Source organism: Corvus cornix, chromosome 9 (assembly GCF_000738735.6).
Source record: "Corvus cornix cornix isolate S_Up_H32 chromosome 9, ASM73873v5, whole genome shotgun sequence".
Lineage (NCBI taxonomy): Eukaryota > Metazoa > Chordata > Aves > Passeriformes > Corvidae > Corvus > Corvus cornix.
Genome location: NC_046339.1, coordinates 13200605 through 13226014, shown reverse-complemented (window position 1 = coordinate 13226014; position 25410 = coordinate 13200605). Strand labels below are relative to the sequence as shown.

The window sequence follows — 25410 nt, the reverse complement described above, 5'->3', positions numbered from 1 at the left end:
TACTAATCCCTATTGTAAATATTTCTCTATAATTAATTTTTACATTAAATTATTGTTACTCCAGTAACAAAACTGTACCAAGGGTGGGTACAGTAATTCACCCTGAAACTTTCTCTTTTAGTGGCTTCTTCCTCAGAGCTGCATCTTACAAATTCTTTTCTATCAGTGGAACTGAGGACACAGAGTGTGATGCTACAATCTTAGTCTTAAGAACTGCTTTTGAACTGCAAAATTCATGAAGTTCATCAAGCACTAATTCTTAATTTTAGGGTTGAAGGATGATACAAAGAAAAACTAAACTTTCCTGTAAGCAAATTAAAAAAAAAATCAGTTACAATCTAAAATTTGGAGAGTAATGTTTTTAAAGAGCTCTCCTTAGCAAATGAAGGCTGAATGCCTGGAAATGTATTTGTTGGAAATGCATAATTGAAACTACAAGCAACAAAATGTTCAAAAGTATTTGGTTGTGTTCCTTCAAGAGCTGTAATTATATATCCTGCAACTGACTCTTTGCTGTTGCTTCATAGTTCAGTTCTTTGTACTCTATCTGAAAATACAGCACTTATGCTTTTCACAGGAAGGGTCTTCCAGTGCCTCCACTGGCAGGGAGAGCAGGAAGAGATCTATTTCCACAAGCCATATAGCTGGGGACTGACCCAAAGCTGTAAACTGTAAATACCAAAATGGAGCACAGATAAACTGCTGATTTTATAAAAATCATGGATGTTTTAATAGGATAAGGATTTCAATTGTGCTCTTCCTTTATTTCATCATACCCACTGTGTTGGACAAATTTGTGCTGGACAAATTTGTGTCAGCTAATACAGTTCTCTGCAGGTGATTTGCAATGTGTGTGTGTTTGCTAAAAATTTTTGCTGGAAACTTCTTATAGCTGAATGTTGCTTCATCTTGCAAGGTTCTTTCAAATGCTCACTACCAGTGTCTAAGGGTGGACAATTCTTCACAAGCTGACCCTGAAGAGGTGTTTGCAAGAGAAATCTTTCATGCACCTAGGTATGATATCAAGGAGACACTGAGTTATTGTATAATAATGAGAGAAAATATGAAGATAAATAATTATCTCTCCATGAGTCTAGACCTGTAAAAGAGTGCATTTATGCATAAAACTCTGAGCAGATTAGAAATGGGTGTCATTAATCAAATTATAATATAAATTCAATTTCTGGATTTTTTTTAAGAGTCATGAATCAACTACTTTTGACTTTTCAGTCCCACTGCAACAAAACCTATGATATTTCTATAAGGGATGGTTGGTTGAGGGCATCACCTGCTAAACTCCCAAGTGGCACCAGTTCTTGCAACTGTGCTATTTCTGATTCTTCGTTTCGCCAGTATTTCCTTGACATTGACTTTCTAAAATATTATGTCCTGTTTTAAAAGTAATGATTTAATAATGAATGGGTGTGCAGTTCAAAAATCCAGCTTGCTAGCACTTCATCCTTTCTTAGCTTCTGCAGTTAGAACTGAGACGTAGTTTTACTGTGACACACTGTGAGAATCTGTATCTCATTGTTGCTTAGATCATGGATGGGCAACAATGGCTTTTTTCAGAGTTTCACAGACTAGCAAACTTAAAGTAGCTCCTTTTAATTGAAACCCAGACATACTTTTAGGTAAAAACAAAACTGAGCTGGCTTGAGTTTTTCCCAAGCCAAACAAAAGAGATTGGAACTTTCCATTGTTTTTGTCTGCCAACCATGCATTGTTAAAGGAATCGAAATAAAGAGGGAAAGGGGTCAAGGGTTATAGAGCTCATATTTCCACTCTACATGACCCCATCTCAGCAATAGTGGGACCCTCGTGATCAGTTCCCGTTGGTCTAACGGAACAGCCATTTCTTAAGAAAAGGAATTACTGCGTACAGTACCTTTGTGACTAACAGAAGAATACCCCAGCTCTTCAAAGGTCCTTTCATTACAGCCTCTGAAGAGGACTCTGACATTACTTTCTTGAGATTATAATGAAAACAGCTGTACTTGTACCAATTCCCCTTTTTATTATTTTTTGTAACAAAACAAGATTGATGCTATGCCACTTTCTGTTCTGTCATGAGAATAAGGTATCACAAATGCTAATAACTACCACAGCAGCAATATGCACTACTTTGATCTTTTCACTATTCTTTAATTTGGGCAGCTGGCCACTGAATTCCTTCCTAAAAATCTGTGCTGCCTAAAAACAAAGGGAAAAATGGCCAACAAAATCAAATGTGCACATTTAAAACCATTCATCTGACTAGTCCAATTCAAAGCCTACATGAGTAATGCAAATACGATACTTTGATTTTGTGATTCTAGGCACCGAAATCTTAATACACATTCTTCTGACGATAGATTGTGGCAGAACAAGAAACACCACAAACAACCAATTCTCATTAAAACCTAAAGTTTGTAATCCCTTCATTCTTATTGGTTGCTTTGCCAAAGACTTCTTAAGAGATTATTGAGCTTATTAATGAAAACCCAAAAGTAATTTTAAGTGATTTTTTCTACTTACAAGACAGTAAAATTAAACATGCTGTGGTTGTTAATTTTTCCAGCATCAAAGGCAATGCAAGAAGGCAGGATCTGGCAACAGCAGCTGTCAAGATTCCAAACCCAAGAAATGCAAACACCTACTGTCCAAATTATTGTTGTACTGGTAGAAACAGGATTATAGTCTTTGGTGTTTCTGGTAATAAGCCAGAACAGAACTGTGTATTGCTAGTTGAATTTCTTTTCCAGTGACTCAACTTTTCACAGTGAATCAGATGTACAATTTTTCTATTCTCTGCATTTCAGTCCAGTCCCAGCTCTATCTTCACGACAAGCGTTGATAGCCTCTTGTTGAAATGAATACCACAATGAAAATGATAGTGACTGGTGGCGCTCAGAATTTGCAAGTAAAGCTCTCCAAATGAGAATTTTGGATCCTCATTTCCAACCAACAGCAAGGATTTACATACTTAAGTTCTTTCCTGGAAGCCACAAGACAACGTTTCCAAAAGCTGAAAGAAGTGCCCCATGGAAAATTCAGAATCAGCTGAAGACATAATTTTATTCCATAAATGCTTTTGAAAATATGAATATTCTGTTCATTAGTAAATGAAATGTAATAATTTTAGAAAATTTAAGATGTAGTAAAATTTGCATGAAATGGAGTGAGAGGAAAAAAGTTCTACAAATACAGTCCCAAAAGCGAAAGCATCATGAGAGAACATCTACATGTCCAAGTTAATTCACTGTTTGGAGTGTTTTTATTCTTGGTTTCACTTCAAACAGAAACATTAAAATGATAAGTAAGGAAGCAACAGAGAAATCTGAATTGTTATTTTTGTGAGTTACTGGGAGACAAGATACTGCTTAGAGAAAAAGGAGCCTCCTGAAGTGTTCAAAAAGACAAGAACATTGTATATGCTATAAAATGAGATTATAAAGTGGAATAAAAATTTTAGGAAGCATAAAATGAGAGGCATGAAACGGAGAGATATTTTTATATATTTCTGATATTTCTAGAGAAAAAACCATTCAGGGCAGGGGATGTATTGCAATACATTGCAACTGATTTGATTGCATATCTGCTTATGCCTATGCTTATGTTCAGACTCGCAAAACCAAGTGCATCTTGCATGTTTGTGAACAGGCTGGGGCAATTTTGTTTACACTGATGTAGTAGCAACTGTGGTCATTCTGCAGCTGTGTTTTCTGAATGCAGCTTCAGTTTGGAAGGGGAAGGAGGGAATGCAGCAGGGTGAATGGAGCCTTGCAAACAAGCTGTTACTGGAATTGATTTGTGTTGCATTACAGGGCTATTCATGACTCCTGTGCAATTTCTCTGCACATGATGTAGTTTTTGTCTACAAATATAGCTTTGAGTATGCCTAGTTACCTTTGTCCGAGCATTTTTTTGTGCTTTAGGCCTGGTTTTGCTGCATAAACAGTTCCTGACAGTGGTTTGGTCATGCAGCACAGTAGCTGCCTGGCTAGGTATGTTTGACATACAGAGCAGATGGTTATGACTGTGAAAGCCTTCCAGAGGCCACACACCACTGGGCATCTATATCGAATGGTGCAGCTGTTTTCCAGGGCTTGTAGTGCAAGAAAACCTGAAAAATGAGGAGGGAACATGATTGTACAGACTGGAAATCACAATAATTCTACAGATTCAACCTAATGAATTAGGTGTGGTGCTCCTTGCCATTCCAGCATCAGTAAATTCAATTCAAGGAGCTATTCTCATTAACAAATTCATTGAAATTGTCATCTGGAGGCCTCCAACCTCACATTTTGCATCAGTGATTTAAGCTCAGGAACATGTTTATCAACTTCAGAGATCAGTATACCAGTACAGACTTATTACTGCAAACTCTTTGGAGTCAGCAACCTCTTTTTGGGAGAGAATATAAATGTGTGACATATGTCCCAAAATATGCTTCTAAATCTGCAACAGGCTATTCATTATACTCTGTAGCTGTGTCTGTATCGATACAGGCACTGGAGCAATGGCAGCTGGCAAAAACTAGGTATAGTAATAGACAAAACAAGGGCTGCAATAGAAGCAGAGAATCATGCTGCATGACTAAGGAATATTGCACAGAATGGGACAGATATGGGGCAATAATTCAAAAGTTAAACAGGATAAGAGAGATCCTGTACAGAGTAGTATCTGCATAGTGTGCCCAAGAGTAGAAGAAAGCCAGCTGGGGTAGAGAGCTTCAAATTTGAACTCAGAAGATGTTATAAGGTAGTAGACAGTAGGGAAAAGGATGTAATATAGAAAAAGGGCATTAGTGAGACCACTCTCAAAGCCAATGATTGACTGAAAGGGACAGATATAATGACAGCAGAGCATTAAAGACAAGAACTGTAGAGTATCAGAAAATTCTTAGTTACCTTAGACTGTAAAGTAAAAAGACACATGCGGGACCTGCCTGATCATTCCAGCATTTGAGAATATGTTTCATACTAACTCTTTTTTTTTTTTTCTCCCTCCATACTAATGGCTTTTTCTTACAACAGTTTATTTATTCCTGCTGAGATATGTACGCATACACACGTACACACTGCCTCACACTCCTCTACAGCTAAGCATGACCCAGAGTACAATTTTATCTTCTGCATTTGTTCAGATTCCTGGAAAAATGCTCAAGGGAGGCAGTGCAGATCTGATATATGGATGCCAATTTGTCCCTCTGTCTTAACAACACAGCCAAGGTCTGACCTTCCGCAGCTTCCAGGGGTTTCTGAGTAGAGGAAGGAGAAAAAAAAGATCATCAGATGATTATAGATGAAAAAAGCCCTGAAAATGGAAAAATGTTAATTAATATGTCATATATCTGTAAACCATTTGGATTTTTACTTACCTTTGTAAGCTTAAGATATTTGGATGAGGCACTGGGACTACACAGGTTTTAAAGAAAGGTGTATACGTAGCTGTAAAGGAAGGTGCAGTATCTTTTTCCTAATAAGAGATTTAAATGATTTTTTAATATCTTTTGTGAATCACCACTAAAGGAAGTGGCAACTTCTCAAGCTTTTGGAAAAAAAGAAGGAAACAAAAGAAAAGCCTTTAGATGCCCACAGTAGGTGGCATCAGCTACTGACCTACCTACTAATAAGGCAAATGAAAGGAAAACAGCCTGAGAGGAACTAAATAGCAGAGAGCCAAAGTCTTGAGGGGAGAACAGGCAAAAGAGGCATACAGTGCTTAATTCACCCTGACTAAAAAGCTCTGTCAAACCACAAGTTGAAGATGCTACCATTACAACAGGAAAAAATAGTTAATTGCATTATACTGCTTTGACTGGAGTACTGCTGCTTCTGAATTGCTGAACATGGCTCAAAACAGAAAGACTAATAAGAGTCTTTAAGAAAATAACATATAGCCTGGGACCAAGCACTAGGTCTAGTCAGGCTTCTGCTTGCTCTTACACAAGCTCAGTCCTAGTGGATGATCTACGTAAAATAGCTCTGAAATCAAATTAACTGAGATGGTCTGGCTTCAAACCCAGCACCTTGTGCAGTAAATAGAAACATGGGACAGAATAAATTAAACAGAAAAGTCAGAATCATAAATGCCTTCCTTGGCTGCTTTGGAAATGTGCGATGCTTATTAGAGTTTCTAAACCTGTTCCTGTCCCTTAAAGCCTCACTGGAATATATCGAAAACAGATTTCCTTAGAACCTGATTACTTTTCCTGCACTCCCTTCTAAGCAAATAGAGGCTTTTAATTTGTCTTTAAAAATCATAAACTTTGCTCTTAAGCAGTTCATTGTTCCATTTTTTACATTTACTGTAATATCAACATTAAGGGTTTGATTAATTTATGTATATATTTAATACTTGGGTTGATGTATTTTTGATAATTCTATATTATTAAATTTATAGATATATATTTAATATATAGGTAATATCTGGTGAAAACAGTGTCCTGAAAAGCCTTTTTAGGAAGTTTTTTAGACATGGGACAGTTCTGCTACTACTGGTATAACCCCACATTATTTTTGGTTATTTATTTTCCACTGTTACTTTGGCATTTGACTCATTTTACATTTATAACATGCATCATTTGGTTTGCTGCTTAACTCTGATATAGTACAGAAAACACAATGAAAATATTTTTTAAAAAGTGTGTCGTTTTTAACCCATCATCCTTAGGGGACAAGAGGGTTGAAGCATCTAGGTCTTCTTGCAAGTTTCCCAGTTAAAAAAAAAAAAAAAAAGAACAGAAACATCTATGTAGAATTCTTGCCTTTTTGTTTGGACAGATTCTTGCAATTTCTTCCCATGGCTTTAGTGACTTGTGGAAATTTCTCATATAGTCTGTACCATCAGCAGGATTCTTTCCCAGATTTCTCACCCTTTTTAATTTGTATCCCCTAGTTACCTGCTCTATCCTTTCCTTCCCCCTCCCTTCTCCAACACTAATAGGCCTGCTGGAATCCACCTTCTAAATGAAATCAGTCAAGTCACCTCAGCTTTGATTGCCTTATTCCCATGCTGTAGAATGAAAGGACTTTGTTGAATCAAAAATGTTCTACATTCAGTTGTCATAAATAACAATGCACAGCAAAGAACTTAAGCTATCAACATAAACAATACAATATGAAAGTGTGCTACAAACCAGATGCTTCTTTATTTCTGCCCAAACAGTTTGAAGAGCCTGTTAAAATGCTTCAAGTTGCTGTTTACAAAGGGTCAAACGAACATTTTTCAATGCAATGTGTCCCTTCTGGTTCCTTAATGATTAAATACAGTGGAACAATAGCCATTTAAAATAGCAAAAGAATATCTGATGATTTTTTCTTGTTAGGATTGTTAAAATAGGAGGAGTTGAAAAGCTTTGTGTGAGGTGAGAGAATAATGCTCTGACAGCATCAGAGCCACCTCAGAGATTTTGACAATTTGTCAAAAATCATTGCACTTTTCAAGTATCCTTTTGCAGGACACTTGGGAAAATAAGCAGCATCTTTCCTTTGCTAAGATTGGCAAACACTTTTTCCCACTATACCCCCAAAATGTTGCATCCTGTGTCTGCTCCGCCTCCCTTCCCCTCCTCCCCCCAAATGAGCAATCTCAAACACAGATCTTCCTTCCTGGAGGAAACAACCAATCCAATTAAAATCTGTCTACTTGTGCTGTTGAAAAAGGGTTCTCTGTAGCCCCAAGACTCCAGATTTGCCTCCCGGATTCTGCTCCTGCCATCCTGCTCACCTATGCCAGGATTCAGCCTAGTGGAGGTATTTCATTTGGCTGAATATCATTAAATTGCTGCTCTTCTGAGTTTTGGTGGGAGAGCTTCAACCTTTAGAATCCACTTTCACCTGTTAAATAGAGCTGAACTTCACTGAAAAATACTCTGCATTTAAGCAAAGACACCCATGCAATTGGAATGTCAAATGTGACCTAAGATTGAAGCTGATCTTGTTTGCTAAGAAAGCCAAAATTAAAAAGAAAAAAAGGGGAAAAATGGTAAACAATGCCTTGGTTCTACATGGTCTGGAATAAAATTGTATTTCTTTTCACACTTTATCAAAGCCTTGTCAGGATCTAGAAAAACAGGCCACTGTATTTCTGTTGCAGCTCCATGTAGTATTGGTAATTGTGACTTCATTCTTACCAACAATCCATACTTAAACCTTGCAGAGCAGTATTTTGCTGTACAATAAAAATGATACCAGCAACATTTCTGTTAAATTCACATCATCATGTAGGAGACACTGACTTTTTGTGTAAATATACACAGCATGCAAACATCAGTATAGTCAAGGAACAGCAATAACAGGTAATAAGTTTTTGCTGTATGAACTTCCTTACTTAGTTACTCAACTTCCTCACGTGCCAGGAGCTTTATAAAGCATATAAATAATAAATGAGATTCTTATTAAATGGAATCAATTTAGATCAGGTAAATAATTGTTTTTCTTAAGAAATTGCCAGTTTATGATGATTTATATGATAGGTTTCACATTACTTCTAAGTTGAATGCTTTTTTCAAGAGAGAAATTCTTAAAACTCCTTGCCTCCATAGAGGTAAGTTTATACTCCTGCCTTTGTATGTGGGGCAGGAAAATACAGGGAACCTTCTTTCCTACTTTAAAGCCTTCTCAGTCAGGACAGAGGCCTGGGAGTCCCTAATTCTGGCAAGAGCAAAATCTTCTTTCCTATGCTTGGTGTCCTAAAAGGGCCATGAAGTTGCTGGGGGTTATCAACTATAAACCAGTCTGCAAAACTGGCAGGACATAAAGTGGTTGGTGGTGCACTGGTGGGGTTATTCTCATTTGGATTTGACTGCAGGACTTTTTCAGTACCTGTGGGACTGCTGTGAGACAGAGTGGAAAAGGGTTTTCAGTCTGTGTGGTGTAGAGCAGCGTGCAAAGGTCTCTGCTAGCCTGTTAGAAGATTTACAGGAGTTTCTGGTTATTTGGGAGAGAAATAAGAAAAGTGTAGAAGGAGCTGCATGTACATATGGATACATAGATGTATAAAAGTTATATAAAAGTATTATAAAAATGTGGATGCTGGTCAGGTGCACAGGTCTTCCAGCGGCTTCCCTCTGTCTGCAGCCCCAGATTTATTTTGTAGACTCCCCCTCTTCTCCCTCCTTCTCACTAAACCCTCACCGATGGGCTCAGACTGCAAAATTTGGGGCTGGGATGCCCAGTCAGATGATGGCGCTTTTTTTTGATAAAAATTAAGCAAAACAAGTAAGAAAAGGTCACGAGCATGTTGCGAATCCCACTAGCTATCACAGATAGGTACAATAGCCAGGCTGCCTCTCAGACTCCATTTCCACAGATAACAACTGCTGCCCATTAGGCCCAGCTCAGCTGCAGACATTAAGCTCTTTGCACTGCATGAACCCATGCTAAGTAAAGTGCATGACTGTAACTGACTTTCTACATCTCTACCTTAGCTTCCCCCAAGAACTATTGTAAAAATAATGGCATTTGTTCATTATTGTTCCTGCTTTAGCTCTCTTTAATTACGTATTTGTCCATCCCAGCCTTTCTGCCTTCAAGAACAAGTTCTGAAAGTACACAGGAGAGAAAAATCTGTAGGTTTTACATCCCAGCAAAAGAGTTTCCTGTCCTTAGGTACTGTATTCCAGCTTTGTTGGAAATGTGGAATAAAATATTGGCCTTCCAAGGATTTATGCCAAATATACATTGTTAAAGTGAACAGAAATTTTGGCCAGGATCCTTTGATATATAGGGTACAAGCCATTTAAGTTTGGTTAGGCTTCTTTCCAAGATTCAGAGAGGATCTAGTGAAAAATGAAACATATTAAGACTGTGGCAGACCCCTAATATTCGGCCTACATTAATTCTAATATAATGATGTCATTCAGGTTGCAGAAATAGTAGCTAAGCACCAAGTGGTTTGCTTAGAGGATAGTAACAGGTACTACTAATATTAAAAATCATTTTATAATTAAACAAATAGAATGACAGGAGATTATCAGAATTTCCTTAGCTGAAATCAATCCTGCCTTCAGGCAAAATGATGGGCTAGATGATCCCCCTTTCTGACTGTTATAGTGTGATTAATTCTATGATTTTCTGATCCACTTTCCTCAATTTCTTTTGGGAAATCATGTGTCTATCTGTGAATATGTACAGGGCACTAAAGAAGTTTTCTCACAGCTTTCTGAACCTTCCAGGAAGAGAAGTTTTAGACCATCTCCTCCTTGCGCAGAGGACGTACAAGTAGGGAACGGAGAAAATGAGGTATTAGCTTCTTTCATTCATCCTCCTTTTGACCCTTTGCCACCCTGTGCAGACCTGCCAGCCAGCACTAGCTCAAAGCGGAGACTTGGTGGAAGAGAAGGGGATGGTATATTTTGCTTCCTTTTAGGAAGGTTACAGTACAGTCCTTGCATGCACACTCACCTTTCTCCACTTAAGTTGAAAGTCAGTCCTTTATGACTTCACATCCAGGAACATTTCATAAGATCATTTTTCTCCTTGATGTTATTTGGGCTTACGAACATTTTTTTAAAGGTACCTTTAGTTTACAGAACCGGTAATTACCTCTCCCTGGGTAGCTTCCCAGAGGGTTTTTACTTTTCTCTGCTGTGTGTATCTCTGTTATAAAATTACTTTATTTTTCCCTGTGTTTCATAGAAGAGTTAGTAAGATCATAAGTGGTGGCCTTTTGCCTCAGAGGTTAGAAAACACTGTCATCTGTTGAGTTTTAGACTGCATTACCTTAATTTGAGAGTCATGAGTTTCTGCTGCCAGCAGACAGTTACTGTCTTCAGGATGTTCACTTAAGAACATCCCAAAGATAGATGAAAATTCAACCGCCCAAACTGCCAATATTAAGTAATAATTTCATAGCTGACCTTTTGAGATATTTGTGTAAGAATGGTTGGCCCAGCCCACACATGTACAGAAAAAACTGCACCCATCACTCCCTCTGCCTGAATTGGCAGAGCTTTTGAATGAGCTACAGAGATATGTACTCAAAGGATTTTCTGTATATGCAAACTGGTGTCTCTGGCAGCTCCAATGGAGGCTGGAATAGAGGCCTGAACTGAAAAACTTCTATATACAAGGGGATATTCAGTTCTGCTTTGCTAACACAGATGTAAATCAGGAATATGCCTTTGACAGCCAGTGGTGGTGTACTGCACAGGAAGGGAATTGGGGCCAGAACAGAGATCTGGAATAGTGCCAAGCTGAAGCAGTACCTGCTCTGAAATCCTATAGAAACCATCATCTCCAAGTTTATCAAACCACAACTACAGATGCTTAAATAAAAATGAAAAAACCCCTGTGTGTTTGTGAAATCTGGCCTTTATTTTATATCACTCTCATGACAAAAAGTGTTAGAAAAATGTCTTAAACCACTACTTGGGGATTTCCTCCAAGCACTATGCCAGCTGCTCTCAGCCTCCATTGTGAAATGATGGGCTGCTGGCATAGCCAAAGTACTTTACACTCCAGCAACCACTGGATGCATAGCAGCCCTTTGGGAGTCATTACCAACTGGTGTAATTTAGGGCAGCCCTGAGGCAGCTCTAAGTCACAGTCTCTAGGAACTGGAGGCTATAAAGGTGGCATAACACCTCTCCTCTAGGTCTATAATCTGCAATAACATTTACAATACAGACTGCATCGTATTATTTCCATGTTTAATTAGAGTACAGAATATCAAACATTTTGCTTTAACACTACCCCGTGTGCTGTTACTGGCTCTGTATGTGATTTAATGGGTGATCAATCATTCACATATCAGTGGTGATGTAAACCTGATGTTCATTTGCTCTTTTTCACTTCATGCATGGATCTCATGTAACAAGAAAAGAAATATCTATGAGGAATGAGGTAGTTCTGCATTGCCATTAAATCTCAGCAAGCCCTCTTAGAATTCAAGAAATAAGGTAGCATCAGTTTACAGACCAACTTTTCAGTGGCATCATTCCAAGTCTGTGCTATTGGCCAGCACGGCTTTTGCTTTGCTTTCATAGCCAAATATGCGATGCTTGACATGTAAAGTCAGCTGCTGGCTTTTTTTTTTAAGAGAGTGGATATTGTTGATACAGCTGTGAAAGAGTCCTTTCTCCTTTCCAAAGAATTATCACTAAATTGCATTAACCAGAGAGAGACCCTCTTCACTGGATCAGAACTTTATAAAAAGTGCCCTGTCATCATTTTTTTTCAGTCTCTTCTCACTACCCATCTGATCTGATGCTGCTGTCCACTTATAATTCAAATGGGTATTATTCTGCCATTCGTCTTCAGATATCAACAGGAAAATCACCTTCATGAAATCTGAACGGGTAGATCTCATAAAGGAAAAATTTTGAGATTTATGTTTTAGGCCAGTGAACTGAGTCCAGCTGAGCTCAGGAAGAGATAGGGCCAAGGACAGCTAGGGTTGGTGGTGTCCCATGCCAGGGAAGGAGAGACGTAGGAGGTGGGCGCCTTGCAGGCTCATGCTGGGGGAGCAGAGCTGCAGGAGCTGGCAGTTTGAGTGTCTGTGTGCCCAGGGCATGAGGAGGAAGCTGGGAAGACCCAAGTATGCCAGGCACAGAGGCACATGGATTCCATTCCTCTGTGCTGCTCTGCAGGTACATCCATGCAGCTCTAAAGGACAGCTCCAAATGTTCCTCTCCAGGAGCAAAAGCAGGAGAGCAACCTGAAACCTGCCAGGGAAAAGGAAGTAGCTATTTTGCCAAGGGAGAGCAACACTACTTTGTTGTAATCATAGTAATAAAGCAGAGCTGACAAGTGATGACTTCTCTGAGGTGCTTTTAACCTTAATAAGAGCTCCATTAATTTTTCATATTATTGATAAAGCAAATTAATACATATCTCCAAACAAGCAAAACATAAAAAGGCATCAAAACCAAACTGAAATAATTGAATATTATTTGTAGAGAATGCCATTAAAATAATGTAAATCTTCTTTTGTAAATTAACTTCATGCATAACTAGAAATGATTAGCATGCATATATACCAACCTTTGTGTTTGTAATTTTGACACACATCCTAATAGACCTGGGGTGCATTATTACACTCGGAAAGTATTATTCTGTATGAATGCACAGTAACTCCGAGAGAGAACTAGTGGGAAGACATGAAGCTGGTGGAAGTGCTGTCACTGAGCCTCCCAGGCCATAAGGGAGGATGTCCCTCCCATGGCAAGGATAAGTGGGAAGACACCAGCCAAATATTAACTCTGCCACATGACTGGGAGCATCTGGGCACTCCTGAAATTACTGGCAGTGGATATTTTAGTGCAAGCACAAATAGTGCTTTTAGACACCTACAGCATGAGTTCATACCCCATGGATGTGGGGAATTGTCCTAATTTCAGAGAAGGAATAAGGAAACTTTTAATGAGTGTTTTGGCAGATGTACAGGCTCCATTACAAAAATCATGGTCTTCTTTAGCTTCACTTTGCAAGGGACAGTGTGGAGGAATCATTGCAACAAATATCACTAAATAAACATATATTTTCTTGGGCCAATTTTCAAGATTGTTCAAGCAGTTATCTAAAATCTGCATGTGGATGGTTGGTGGGAGGTTGATAAGAAAGTAATGGTAATCTAGTTCAAATTTTCAGAATTTTAGAGTAGATTCTCAAGGAAATGAAATAAAAATATCTCCAGTTTGTGTAACAGCTCTTACCTGAATCCACAAGTATATGTTACCTGCTTCCTGGAAAAAAGACAAACAAAAGTCTGATTTTTTTTTAACATATAAGTCCCAACAGCCCCCAAAAGAATTAAACTTTAACAAAATATTTGATATTAATTACTTAATTAAAATAATTTATTTGGTGTTTTACACTTAGAACCTTAGAAGGTCATAAATGCATATCTGAATGATGAGTGGCTAGGGAATACTTGAAAAAGTCACAGGAGAAACCAAGATCTCTTTCACCAATATCTTCTATTGCTGTGCAGACTTCAGAAAGTCACAGGAGATGTGAACTCAGCCTTAAGCACAGGCCTGCCATGTGCTGGGTAATTTGGAAAGCACTATGTACATACTTGTTTCAAAACTGGGGCTAAAAGGCATTGCTGAAAACCTCTGCCAAGCTCTTGGTATCTTGAAAGCCTGAAAGAATTAAATCCTCTCTCATATGTTTTTTGTGACAGACTTTGTTTTAGTTCTTGTTCTTTTACCCTATGTAAACAATAACGCTTGTGAGCTAGCAACGGCCACTTGGGAATAAAAGGATAAACAAACAGGAATATTAAATAATGTAGTTTTTTAATTTCTGAGATACAGATATAAAGCCTTATTTTAATTAAGCATTTTCTACTTCTGCCTGCATCAGTATTAAAGTTGCAAATTTATCCAAGGCAATTTAGTGTTTGAGCACAGAGATAATAATCCACATTTAGTGAAATTACCCAGGAGGGTAGGCTCCTGCCTAGAATTATTTACATTCGTTGACCCTTTAGGCTCAACTCTTTATCCAATCAAATTTTTCTAGCAGAACTTGTAGCCTGACTTGTTTGTGTCATACACATTTGGCATTAAGGCTGCAGCAGAATTTTGCAAGTATCTGGCATATTCTTGATAGCACATCTGGTGAGTATGGACTGTGTTCATTAGAATAGCTTTGCAAACTGATAACATGCCAAAGCTTTGACAAAAGTACTTATGGTAGATGTCAATCATCTTTCTTTGCCAGTTTAAACATGCACCCTTCTGTGAATAATTTTTATCCATTCTGGCACATAAAACATAATGAACAATATCTTCAGGCTTTGCAAATGAATGCAGGTCCCTGTATTATGTATACTGCATGTGGATCACTAAACAAATGTAATAAGAAGGAAGGATGGTATTTATATATTATCAGCAAAAATCTGTGAGAAACACCAGGCAGAGTGAGTAAATCTCTGGCAAGTAAGGACTGTATGAAGCACTAGAGGACTGTGGACATACAGTACAGCTACAGCAGTCACTAGCACACTCCTAGTGTGAATGACAGAGCCTGAAATGGGCCCTCCAAGAGGGATGAGACACCTTTCTGATCTGAACTTCTGTTGCACTGGGGATTACACGTGGCATACACTTAATATAGATTCTCCTGCCTTCATTCCTGTTATTTGCACATAGATTTTCATTTGTGAACTTCCTAAACTACATTTCAATATTGAATCCATGTTAATAATGAAGTGGGAAAACCCCCAAAATTAAAAAAGAGCTATAAATTTTCAGGAAGTTGCACAAAAAAAGTACAGAATATTGTAGTCTTTCACATGAACACACTGAGTTTCTTTTAACTATGTACTGGTAGAATATTTCAGATTTGCTGAATACAGTAGGTATTTATGCTTTTATTTTAAATGGGGATTACAAATTATTCGCCTTTTGTCATGCACAATATGCATATTATGGTGTGGATATTGTGTTACCAATTCACTGTAACTAAGTACTTTGGCACTTTAAAAAAAGCTATTTTTGACCTAAAAAACCATAATGGAGCCTTTCAAACTTGTTTAAGGCAGCTGCCATGAACTGAAAAAGTCATACAAAACAAGCTGTATGGAAAGCAATTTAATACGTAGAAACGTGCATTTTCAGTAAAATACGATGGCTGGCTCAGATTATTTTAAATTAAAAAAGTACTGGATGTCATTATCTTATGATGATAAGGAAGGCTGCAGATTAGTCCTGTCAATAGCTACTAACAAGCAGGTGAATATACCAAATTACTTTGCCTCCTTAGTGATGAGGGTGGTACCATATATGCACAATGTGAGCTTTTATGGGTGTGTGAAAGCAACCCTTAGCACTGAGAAACACTAAAAGAACCAGACAATTCAATCAAAAATGTATTTTAAAGTATTTTTAGTGGTTTAAATAAAAACACATTCTTGTTTTTTTAATGTGGTTTTCAGTATGTTCCATCGTTTTAAATTTAGCTTATTGCGTCAATATTTTATATGTCATCATGAATGCTGTCCTCTTGTTAATGAAATAGTGATTCAAGCCACAAAATTAAAACCAGATGGTTTGTCAAATTCTGAGCTTAAAAACAGTTCTGTAGAATGATTATGGAGAAAATACACGGAATTTAGATAATGTGTTGTTGGTAATTAACTGCTGAGGCTAAGGGCTGCCTTCAAGTTGCCCCAAACCAGGACCCTGATGCCATCTGGCAAGGCCTGGGGGTGTCACCAGCCTCCTATTGCCAATTCAGAGGAAAATAGGGCTCTACAGACTCTCTGATGCATTTGCCAGTGGGTGTTGCAGATACCCTGGATATCACTGGACTCTCCCGTGTGTCAGTACCTTGAATTCTTAGTATGATTTGTATGACTATGAAGGCTCTGTGTGTGTGTTAGTATGTACTATGGAAGCATTTATGAATCCCCATAAATGTTCATAAATGTGTATGTGTTGATGATTATGTGTGTTAAATAGCTAACTTAAATGTGCTATACAAATTATAATTTTCCCCCTAAAAGATTCTTTCCTTATAATTTTATTTTTAGCAAGAGTACTTCAGCACCAAAAGCTCACAGTATTGCCTCTTCCACTAAATAATCATTAGAAGTTCTAAACAAAGAATCAAGTGATTGAGCCAAAGCACATTGAAATCAATAGGAGTCTTTTCATTAACTTCAATGGGCTTTGAATCAGCATCCAAACCCTAACTGTTGCTGAACATTTTTACAACCACAACATTTTGTGTGGCACTCTGTGGGCACAATGGTGCAATTTATTTGGGAAAACAAATGGAAACATATTCTTAGATGGTGTGACCAGTACTACAACACACAAGAACTAGGCCTTGTGAATCTCAGTTATATCACTAAAAAACAATTGATTCAGCTGTGCATGTGAGGACATATAGCTAGACAATGTCTGTCCAGGCCAGAAAACGACTCATGGTGATGCTTCTGAAGACACTGCCAAAGAAGAAGAAATGTTGTTAGAGTCAGTGTATTCACATATCATAATTAGAATCAGTATTATTTTAAGAATGTTCTCATAAATCATTCCTGCTGCAAAATTTCTAAACAGAGATAGTTGGTGTTTGTTGTTTCCAACACTAATTAATCAGTGGTAGTCACACTGCACTTACACAGAGCATGCTTGTATCAGTATGTCTGATTTCAATTGTAGACACTACTGTGAACTTATAAAGTAACTTGCCATTTCATAGTACAGCATATCTAAGTAATATACAGAGTGTTTCCAACTAAAAGCTGTCTGATGTCTGCTGTAGGTAAGCTGGGGAGGTCTTTTCTCATTCCCTACCTCAGATACGTAATACAATAACAGACATTGCACATTACAATGACATTCCATTATGTTGCACAGCATCATAAATTCTTAGCTCCTGAGGGAAAGAATGACCAGTGCAAATTGAAGCTGGACCATGGACTTAGCCAATAATTCACTGGATCTCAGCCACATAAATTCATAGGTACATATGCTGACATAATCATGACTTTAAGTGATTTTTAGTAATTACCATCCAATTAAAAATACTTTTAGTTTTAGTTTTGATCCTGTTGCAATACTGTAACAAAAATATTTATGTAGCACACATTGCTAAGGAGACTAATTTCAATGTGCCCCCTTGAAACCTTTGAAGGCATTAGCAGCTCTCCAAGCATGTTGACTATCTGGACAATGAATTATTATATCCTTGTCAAATTTTAAATATCCTGCTGTTAAAAATATTAGTCACAGGAACTGTTTGACAACAGTGTCGCAGTAAATTTTTTAGTCTGTAATGAACATGGATAACCTGATGCATAAAATCATGTCTCGGTGTCTAATATTCAGTGGTAAAAGCTGAGCACTGAGAGCTTCCTTGGAGCATTGGCAATACCCTGCCAATAGATATACTGTACGTGCCATTTAAACCAGCTGAGTACTGCTTTTCCTCTCCCTCCCTCCAGTTTTTCCATTCCCCAAGGGGCAATCCTTTGGCGAACAACCCATTTAAGTCAAACAGCTATCATGTAAAAGTGAAGATGAGCAACAAAGCACATCCAAGGGAAGCAAGTTAAGATCTAGGCCCTGAGGTTCGAAGGGGGGGCTAAAGAAACCGAGCCAAAGAAATTCTAAAAAGGCACTTTTTTAGCTTAAAAAAATAAGATTAGAAACTGGCTTGTATGAGCCCAACTGTGATTAAAAAAATAAACCTTTTATAGTTAAGACAGAATTTTTTTTCTTTTTGTTCTTTGACTTTTCCTTGCAGAGAAAGAGGCTATCTTCACTTAATCAGAGCAAAGAAAGAGTGGCTGAGGCAGAAGCAGCATCATGTGGGTGAAGGTCAGGCCAATTTTCACCCATGTGATGCTGCTTTATCACTCATGGAACAAAGATTAAGGCCTTTCTTTTCTTTATCCTTTTGTGCTTTCCCCCATTACTTTAACAGATCTGAACAAATCCCAGGCAGTTCATCCAAAAGTTCCTTTTAGCTACATTTAGTTCAGATCCTCTAAATTCCACATAAGACTTCATGCTATACCAACATGAAGAGGATATAAAACCCACATGTGTAGGGAGAAAAATGTTATAGAAAAACACAGAAATCATTGCAGAATGTGATGACAGCAAAGGCCTTTTCAGTTTCAAGAAACTAGGCACATCCAGGAATCAGAATTATCACTATTTTTATTCCCTTATTTTTAAAGGAATATGTTTTACTGCTACACTGAAAGGCTGCATAAATATTGATGTTTGTTGAAGATGAATTTGACTTCATAAACATCTAGTTGAGCTCCAAGGTTCTGAAACCCCCCCCACACTAGAAATGCCAGTTTATTGCTGCCTGTGAGTAACTGTAAAAATGTTATATCACAAAAATTAGCTTACATTGCATGTGTTTACACATCTTGTCAGTAGCCATCTTAATCAAACATATTATTCCAGAATTGCATCAACCGCAGAAATAGGCCAGGATGTAATTTTTTACACAAAGTACCAGGGGACTGATTGAAAGGGCAGTTGTTGGATTTGACTGTGCTTTTCAGCCCTTTGGTTTTATCCAGATGGGGGAAGCAGCCCTTCCTAGCTCGCTGTTTATCTCTGTTTCAAACAAGCTTCAGGAATGCATGTTTCTTTTATTTAATTTATCAATCTCTTTATATCTTAAAACAATCAGTACAGTACATTGAGTCAAATACCAGCAATCAGTTATGTAATCATAATGACTAGAAGGTATATTTATGTCACATGTCCCAGCTACCCATAACATTTACAGTTTTACATACACTGATTCCACAACATTTAACAGATTAAAAGGTGTGGAAGATAAAGCAGTTAAGCATTTAATAGGTGAGACAGGTATCTTAATGTGATTCCTAGCATTATGCCAGTGGTGTTTGTACCCCCGCAGTGATCAGTGTGTTTCCAGATTTCAGAGTCCCTGTTTCTATGCAATCAGGGTAAATGCTGCTCTTCCCCTAATGTGGTTTTAGGGGAGTGGGGAGAGCCCTGAACAAAGCATCAGCTGAAGCATGGAACCACTGCAGCTTTTCAAATGAGGCACTAAAAACATTGGCTTATCCTCCTGTACCATATGTTATCATGTACCAGACTGTCTCCCAAATTTTGTATTGTTTTATACTCTTCATGTCTGCAGGACTAAAATCTTGGCCTTAATACTGAAGTCAACAGAAATGTTATCTTTGACTCCAATGAGTCCTCATTTCATCCAATGAGTCCAAGAGAAATATTTCAGAGGTGGGTCCCTTTTACTTTGAGAATTTTGAGACATGTAAACCACTAATATAGGTGTGAGAAGTCAGTATCTGAAAACTAGTTGGATAGGATAATATACAAATGTGCTCTTACTGAGGCTGACAGGAGGCTAATAACTATTGTTATCCATACATTTCTTAAGAGCATTGTATTCATATTGCTTATACCTGAAAATATACTCCTATACATTGTCCAGATTTCTGATGCAACTCAAAGCGTTCTAATTGTCTTATCAAAAAAGAAGATAACAGGAGGTTTTCAGACTCTTTTAAACAGAAAATACCAGGAAGTTTCTGTCATGAATACTGATAAAAATTTTGGGTTAAAAAAAGCTGCAAGAACCTCTCCTGTACCATCATAAATCCCACCTCCATTCTTCAGAAAAGAGCTTTGAAATGTGTTTCCTCTGGCTGTTTTGGTAGGCTTTCATCAGGTGATGATTTAACAGTTTTGCTGAGATTCCTTGGCTGGATATTTGTAACAAAGTTTAAATATCTTTCAGAGTAGTTAAATCCAGATGGGAAATACTAGATACTTCTTAATCTCTCAAATTCTGATTTTCAAGCAATGTATTTTGTCTCAATGCAAGTGAAGGGCTGAGAGCAGTGACTACAACCAGTAAGACACAACAAACTCTGGGACTGAGGCTTTGCTGCTCTGAAGATTCTTCTGCACTCAAATCCACCCTATGGGTTGTACTGTGTGCTTTTCATCCTCTATTGGAGGAATATGAATTTGAGTAAATGCCATGTGACAGTGTGGCTGCTGTGGAATTTATTCATTTTTCTTGAGTAGGAGATCAATTAGTAATTACTTAAGGGCAGTCCTTATAGGCCATCTAGGTTGGCCCTTAATTAACCAACAAGACATGACAGGCAATGTATTTCTGGGCAATTTAGCACATCTCTTAGGGAGTTTTTAAGGCATGAGGCCGAAGGTCAAGTGACTTTAACCACCTGAGAAGTGCAGAAATCCCTTAGAAATACACTGTCTAGAGTGACTTATTGCTGTTATTAAATGGAATTTGTGAATAAAAATAAGAAAGACTGTCAGCCCCAGGCATGAATAGGGCATTATTAACATGGATATGACATTGTTGACAGCTAATCTAAAGCTCCATTTGTGTCTTGAGCTCTAGACCTATTTCTTTATACTGTATATTAATACAAGGAAGATATGTTACATTCTTCATACACTTTTACCATAGCTCCAATGAGACCAAGGGACATAGTTTTTTTTTTTTTTAATTTTCATTGCACGTATCTTTTTTTTGAGGACTGAAATACAGCAATTAAACCTTGTATGCCTAACATCCCATTTTTGGACTATATCATAGAAGTCTCCTGAAAGAACAAAATAGCCTTCCTAGGATGTAAAATCACTGTTCCTGATGTACTCTCCCCTGCCATCCTGAGATCTGCCCCGAATTTGTCTCCTCCCTGGCTCAGCTGCTTCCCCTGTCCCCTGCTGCTGGGCTCAATGTGCCTGATTGTCTGTACATGTCAGTGCGTTCAGGTTGAAGAAGTGCACCAGCAACATTCACATGTAGAGATTAATAAACAGAGTCAATTCTAGCACCTTCATCTTATCTATGTTTTTCTCTTTCTTTCCTCTTTTCTTTCTCTTTTAAATTTTTTTTTCTCCAGAACATGAATGTAAACTTTTTAAAGTGCATACATGCTTTCTTAATACCTTGAATTAAACACATACAATAAAATTGCCAAAGTAGAGCTTGTCTCCTGAAATCTGGAATTGCAGAAAATGCACAAGAAACTGAACCTCTGTTGTAAATATTATCTTCCTCCATATTGCTTATGTTTAGATGTAGACATTTTGGCTTTTCTTGTTTCCACTGGCTTAAATTGTTCTTGGGTTTCTTGATGTGCCTGCTATTATCCTTATGCTAAAATGTGTTCTTTTTGTTGGTTCTGTTTGTTGATCTACAGCAACAGCCATTTCCAAAGACCAGTGTCTTCTCTTGAGAGAAAAAGTGGCAGAATCACATCCTAACCTTGCTCTGACCAGCACAGCTCCATCATTTCTATGGGAACTGCTGTAAGGCTGCACACTTGTGATCTTGCATTGACAGGGGGCTTCCAGCTGCCCAGGGGTTTTCCTGCTGCCGCTCTTCAGCCCTGCAATGCAGTGTGCGGTGGTGGAGGAGATGTTCTCTGTCCTAAGCATATGGCAGTGTAAGAGTGCTGGGAAGAGCAGCTTCACTGACCTCTGTGACAGTGTTGCTGTCTTAAGTCTGATGACTCCAGAAAGTGCTGGATTGCGCTGCCAGGAGGTTCTGACATGCACAGTATATCTCTATTTTCCAGGAGGCATAACGGCTACTTAGCATGTGGTGTCCAGTTCTTCTGCACATTCACAAGTATGTCTGACATGTTATGAAAGTAGTGGATTTATTGTGCATACCTCAAATATTTTAAGGGTATGTGAACACATATTTTTGTCTGGGAAATCCTGGGCAAAAATATGGAAGTACTGATGTGGATTCTTTGTTTAGGCTGACAGGAACTAAAGTAAAGATCTCCATGGATGCAGAGAATTTGGGGGAATTGTTATAGGATTAAAATGCAGAAATATTGTGTATATTCCCTGAACCAAATCTAACTAAAGGGGAATATATCAGTTTGTCTTGGTATTCTTAGTGCAAGGAAAGGTAAAACAGGTTTAAGAAATAAGAGGGCTTTAAAGGCATACTTTGAAAATTGTTTTTAACAGCAGTGATCCATAAATCTGGATTAAATCAGCATTTTTAACAGGCTGAGTGCACTGTAGTTTGTGAAAAGTTCCACATACTTCCAACCAGTACCTGAATGAAAGTAATCTGAAGTCTAAAAGTAGTCTGTGCTAGCCTAGTACCACTGCATGAAGAGAAAATTTCTTATAACTGCTAATAGCAAAAAATGCTGATATCGTCTAGGCACAAGGGTACCCTATTAAGTTTGAGCTGAAAAATCCTTTCTTTGGAGAAACTTTGAAAACAAATTTTCCTGGAATTCTGACTGTCCTGAAACTGGTGATTTAAAGTAAAACAGCAAGAGACATTACGACCTTATAAAGCAGGTAATTCTGTGTTATAGGAAAAATGAAATAGCAACAAAAAATAAAAATGCACACATGTTCTGGTATCAGTGAAGAAGATATTTTGCTTTTTGTGCACTTGATGAAACAAGTAATAAAACAGTTTAAAAATAATATAAAAAGGCTTAATTCTAAAGAAAAAAAGGAAAGATAATTATTGACTCACACTTGTGGTTTGGATCTTGCTGAAGGTGATATTGAGCCACAAGGAACAACTAATGAAAAGTGGTCCACAATCCAAGATTTCCTGGAAAAAAAAAAGTAAAAAATTAGTCCTTATGGCAGCAAAACTACTTCCACAAATTTCTGTACCTAGAGCAACCCTTATCATCCCACAGGTTCTAAGACATGTAAGGAACTGCTGCCATTTGTCTAGATTCAGCATTAACTGGCAGTTCTCAACTATTTTAAAAATGATCAAAAACATGCAAAAAAAAAAAAAAAGGGGTCAAGAGAAGAACACATACTTCAGAGCTCCCCACAATCTACTGTGCATTGCCTCCCTGCTGTGTGACTTCTCTGTTTTAGCTTCAGTACTGCTGTGGCTGCTATCTGTCTTAATGTAAAGGTTCATAGGTTTGACTGATCCTGTATCCAAACCTCCTTCTGCCCACATTTGATCAACCCCACCTGAGACTGAGATGTATAAGAGCCCTCAGCAGGCATAATGGCTGCTTGATCAAGCAGACGTATCCAAATAATTTTTATATCCAAATTTTTCCTTTTGCATCTAAATGTTTGCTTTAATGGGGCTCACAGGTTCTCTTGAGCACTTGCCCTGCAATCTCAGCTGTTGGCTCCTCCTCTTGAGTCTTTTGGCACCAGGCACAATCAGCACCCAAGCTCAGGTCTGGCAGCTTGGCAACTGCCAACACAGGCAATCCAGATGACTTTCTGCTATCTTTCACAATGAAAAGGAGTGTTAACATAATACACATGTACTCATTACAGGGCATTACTCATAGGTGCTTATTTAAAAAAGTCTTAGTGTGTGGTTGAAGGATTTTAGATCATGGCACTTGTAGTCAAGCTTAATTCTTGTTTTTAATATGAACTCTAATGTAAATTCACTCGCTTCATTTGTACAATCCTCTATTCTTTTAAAAAGTAAATTACAGATTTATTGTGGGCTGACCTAATGAAAAAGATGAAAACCCATGTGCTAAATGAAAACCCATTACAATAAGGAAACATATTATAGTCACGGGTTGAAAGTGATAAATGAATTAAGAAATGCTATGGAAAACAAAATCAAGAAAAAATACAACAGAAAAACAGTGAGAGGAAGGGAGTTTTAGAGCAATGAAGAGAACATTTTGAAAAATCATAATTCTGAAATATTTGAAGTGAAAACAGTGATTATTTTTACTGCATGACAAAAGGAGACCTTCTTTCAATTTGGTTGTGCAAAATTAGACTATGAGGGTAGATATTCAGCATGAATTATCTGCTATGCATTTCAGTATTGACACATCTACATCTTATTTGCAATGCATCCAGTCTAGGATCCAAATAATAGAAGAGGCTTAACACACTTCTTAATCCTGGTTTATGTTAATTTCCTTAGGAAAATCTTATCCTTTTCTGAGAACAAAACCAGAACTACTTACAAACTTAGAGGTAGGACCAGGTAAAACGCGAGCTAAACACCAACACCCTATGGGGTAAAGAAACTCTTGTTGGTAGCTTGATGCAAGGGCTTAATAAGGCACACACACACACATGTATACTTCTTTTACATAATCTATATATATTACCCAAGGTAGTATTGGCATATCTACCATAGCATAGCAATTTTTCTGTGAAAATAGTTCCATTTAAGTAACATTGCATGTACTGCTGACTGTAGAAGTTACTTCAATACTTTCATTACATGCTATAGCCAGTTCGTTGGATACTGGATATACTTGCAGGAAGGCAAGGGTATGTGACAGGAACACGCATGTGAGCACTGTCATGAAGGTTAGGGTGGTTGTACAACTGAAATTAAAGGCCACTTATTACATTAATTTCGTTATCCATTACTTATTTGAGTTAATATTATGGCCACATCACTAGGTTTTTTTCCTTGCACTGGATTAAGGTATTAGAGAAAAATCTGTTCGTTACTGTGGGAAGAGAGAAAAAAAACAACCCAACAATCAAAGACAGTTGTTGCAATGATTTTTTGCTAAATAATGTGAAAGACTTAACTCTTTGAACTTGTATTTAGCTACAGAGGGTTTAGACAGCTTTTAAAGACTTTTTTTTTAATGAAACAAGTCATGCTTCCCTAGCTTCAAGACACACCAATTATTTGTACTAACTCTATTTCTCCTTTAAACACGAGCTGTGCTCAGAAAAGATTTCCTGTGTCTAAAAATGGCTTGTTAAAAAACAATAGAAATTCACTGAAATTAATTATTTGACACTTCTTTTCCTGATATCTTGCAGAGTTTAATATCCATATGTGCTCTTAACACATTCCTGAAACAATTTTTCACAAAATGAGGTAGTGTTGTATGCTAATAACTATGTATTTTGAGGAAACAATTGTTATCAGTAAGGGTGTACATTTTTTAGAGAGCATTTGGGTATCTTGGCCTTTATTTCATTTTGAATTTCCAAAGACTGTCCAT

General features: G+C 37.6%; 1 long non-coding RNA gene across 3 annotated transcripts in view; it reads right to left on the bottom strand.

Annotated features, from left to right (window-relative positions):
- Nucleotides 1–2057: 2057 nt before the first annotated feature.
- The window catches only part of LOC120410482, an 82827-nt gene continuing 59474 nt past the window's right edge, over nucleotides 2058–25410 (bottom strand). For 2 of the 3 annotated variants that reach the window (XR_005602681.1, XR_005602683.1), the window contains 2 exons: nucleotides 22959–23039; nucleotides 13765–16887 (listed from right to left, as the gene is read on the bottom strand). This is a non-coding gene — a long non-coding RNA (uncharacterized LOC120410482). Of the gene's footprint in view, nucleotides 5243–13642; nucleotides 13673–13764; nucleotides 16888–22958; nucleotides 23040–25410 lie in introns of those variants that run through there. The other variant, XR_005602682.1, reaches the window with a different exon arrangement.